The following is a 3,747-nucleotide window of genomic DNA, read 5'->3' as shown; positions in this document are numbered from 1 at the left end:
AGGTGTCATAGATTTCGACATGGATTTCAACCAGATTGATATGGACTATGACGGTCCTCTAATGGGCATAGTCAGCAATGAAGAAAAGAAGGGACTATCCTCAATGTTGAGGGCGACCACTCAAGACGATGTGTCACGTAAGGGTAAAAACGTGATAACAGAACAAGATCCGATGGAGGGGCCCAGCCGACTGCCCTCCATGATAGCTACTCCAGCAAGGGGCTTAATAGCTGCCCACAGCGAACAACTGCCAAATACCCCACTCCGCAGAACACAACGCATAAACGCAAACCGGAAGAAATAGAGAGCCTTTCTGCGACAGGAGCGCAAGCGCCAAAAAAACGTAAGCGGTTTTCTTACCCCCATTCCTGTGGGACATATCTACAATCCAGAGCTGAGAGAGACTTCTGTCAGCCTGCATACTACAGATGAAGAATCAGGATTTCTAACAGGATCAGATGTACCCCCAATCCCAGATATCTTGTGCAGAGGTTACCCAACATGCAACGTCGAGATACCAACCAGGACATCAGTCACAGGCACATTTGTAGAATGCCTGGACTGCAACGTCCTACATCTACAACATTTCAGTACCCTAGAAGAATACACTGCAAGCACCAACGAGTCTCAAAATCCAGATTTGTGGCAAATGAACCGTATGTCCCACTAGAGGCGGACCAATGCGCATCATGGAGCCCAGTATCATACATCCCGCTTGAGGCAGAAGCTCATATCCCGGCTCGGCCAGCACCTGTTTGGATTCTCGCCGAGGCCAGTAGGAAGAAACGTCCTAGACAGTTGTCAGCTCCCGGTATGGTGGAATATTACAAAATAAGCAAGGTAAACAAAAGAGAATTTGAATTCTACGAAGAGGTTCAAGGGGAGTTTATCAACATATTGGAAGGCCTGGAATTATATACCAGAGTTTTCTCTGAAATTGATGAAAGAAGCATCCCGGATTACATCTTTGATTTGAGAGATAGAGGTCGAGCAGGCCTTCTCATGGAAAGAGCGTACTCTGAGCCGAAGAAATGGATGCGAGGAAAGGGAAGAGTCACCATCCAGTGTGGATGTTGCTACAATTTTACAAATGATAGACAGGGGAATCCGCCTGGGATTCTCAGATATGACCAGGTGGATCTGTTACCCCCGATGATAAAGTGAATGATAAAGAGAATGGTCAAGTGGAATATCTTAACTGCCACTTGCGTTCCTAACAGTTGCATCATCAACATTTACGAAGAAGGTGACTGCATTCCTCCGCACATTGACCATCATGACTTTGTGAGGCCTTTCTGCACGGTCTCATTCATGAGTAAGAGCAATATTTTGTTTGGAAAAGAAATTGATGTAATCGGTCCTGGTGAATTCAGAGGAGCTGTGGAAATTCTTCTCCCAGTTGGTTCAGTGCTTGTTATCAAGGGCAACAGTGCAGACGTGGCCAAACACTGCATACCAGAAGTACAACACCGTAGGGTGTCCGTGACCTTCCGCAGGATGGATGACAGTAAGATACCATATGGATTCCAGCAAGACCTGGAGTTGGAGGAACACTGTTTCCTTACGAGCTATGAGAAGGTTGTACCTCTGAATACATGCAAATGGAACTCTTATCCTAAAGCACGACTCAGAAGATCTGCTTGATCAAGAGCTCGATATACCAAGCGCAGAGGACTTACTTTCTTTGTTTTAGCAAGCATGACATATATCTGATGTAATCAGACTATGATGTACTCATATCTTGAAAAGACTCTCAATGCATTTCAGCATGTATTACATGATGTACTCTCTTGGAGGCATTAGCCTATGTTTGATCTGTAGCAACTTTATTGAAGCAGCTTAATGAAAATTTCTCTTAAGTTGTGCCTTCTTGTCAATTGCCTTTTTGTGCGACGGATGAAAGCCGCGAACCTTGCGATGGTTCAGAGTTCCAATGAACAAAGAACGAAACGACAAATTTTCAACAATAAATAAAACACAAATAAAATATAATTGTAATAAATAAATAACGAAATTTCTTTTGAAAATCAACCAATTGAAATTAAAACTTTAAAAAACAAATTTTTGAAAAATTAAATTGTCATAAACACAACAGGAAGATAAAACAAACCTGTTGAGTGGATACTTTCGTTTTCAGAATTTCCTACTCTTTGTGCGCGCGGCACAACCATCGTTGTCTACACTAACTCTCTACACATCTCCTCGGAATTTCACATTCTGCACAAAATCTCACAAAGTTTCACAATTTTTTTCCTCACCAATGTCAAATTTCATAAATTCTACTAGTTTCCCACGAATTCAAAACCCGATATTCTAGAGGTTGAGGATTCACATCCGATTCCGCGTTGCTTTAGGAGCCCATCCTATTACAATCTTTCAAATCAAATTCTAGAGGTTGAAGATTCACATCCAATTCCGCGTTGCTTTAGGAGGCCATCATATCGCAATCTTTCGAATCAAATTCAACGATATTCTTGAGGTTGAGGAAATAAGCCCTTCGATTAATTCAAGGCACCCTATTCTCACTTTTGAATCAGTCCTACATTGCTGGTTCATTACATTCGAGGTTTGCCCTTACTTTCCGACACCTTCTTTTGAGAATTGACCTACATTTCAATTCTCATTTCCGAATTAGTCCTAAATTTCTGATTCATTACATTCGAGGTCGGACCTTATATTCTGACACCTTCTTTTGAGAATTGACCTTCATTTCAATTCTCATTTCTGAATCAGTCATACATTTCTAATTCTTTACATGAGGTCGGACCTTCCATTCCGACACTCTCTTTTGAGGATTGACCTACATTTCAATTCTCATTCCAGAATCAATCTTACATTTCAATTCTGATTTCTGAATCAGTCCTAAATTTCTGATTCTTTGCATTTGAGGTTTTGCCTTACATTCTGACACCTTCTTTTGAGAATTGTTACATTCCGACACTTTCTTTTGAGAATTGACCTACATTTCAATTCTCATTGTCCTAAATTTTTGATTCATCTGATTCATTACATTCAAGGTCGGACCTTATATTCCGACACCTTCTTTTGAGAATTGACCTACATTTCAATTCTCATTTCTGAGTCAGTCCTACATTTATGATTCATTACATTTGAGGTAGGTCCTTATATTTCGACACTCTTATTTGAGAATTAACCTACATTTCAATTCTCATTCCTGAATTGACCTACATTTCAATTCTCATTGTTGAATCAGTCTTATATTTCTGATTCATTACATTTGAGGTCGGTCCTTACATTTCGACTGTCTCTCTCTGTCTCTTTTTGAGTCGATATTTGAATCTCAATTCCTACCTCGGGGTCAACACTTACATTTTGAATCCCGTCCTTTGGGAAATCTTTGAAACTTCATAACTCAAAGTTCACTCTCTGATCCCTAGCGAGAGTCTCTACTCCTTGATTTCAATCAGACGATCACCTGCTAATTCTTCAGCAGAAACAAATCACACACACAGCTCTACGCATACTTCTGGGTCTGTTGACTTAAGAAATTATATTGGTTTTTGTTGATCTCGTCGGTCAACGCCAATACGCGCGGTGTGCTTGCCCAGCACACCGCACCTATTGGGGGTCCATTTGTTGACCTCATTTTTGGTTGAGGTTTAGTTTTTCCTTTTTAGTAGCCTAAGGTCTAGACATAGGACTTTTCTTGTTGACTATTCTTAGAAAACTTGACATGGAACCCTCACCATTAGAAATTCCAAACTCTTCTCTACTCAACTTGAAGTT

The 3,747-nt window shown here is 40.8% G+C and overlaps 1 pseudogene; it reads left to right on the top strand.

Annotated features, from left to right (window-relative positions):
* The first annotated feature begins 552 nt into the window (after positions 1 to 552).
* Positions 553 to 1,644, top strand: LOC110036202 (annotated as a pseudogene).
* The last annotated feature ends 2,103 nt before the right edge of the window (positions 1,645 to 3,747 follow it).

Source organism: Phalaenopsis equestris, unplaced genomic scaffold (genome assembly GCF_001263595.1).
Source record: "Phalaenopsis equestris unplaced genomic scaffold, ASM126359v1 Scaffold203729, whole genome shotgun sequence".
Taxonomy (NCBI): Eukaryota; Viridiplantae; Streptophyta; class Magnoliopsida; order Asparagales; family Orchidaceae; genus Phalaenopsis; species Phalaenopsis equestris.
This window is presented reverse-complemented; position numbering and strand designations above follow the sequence as displayed.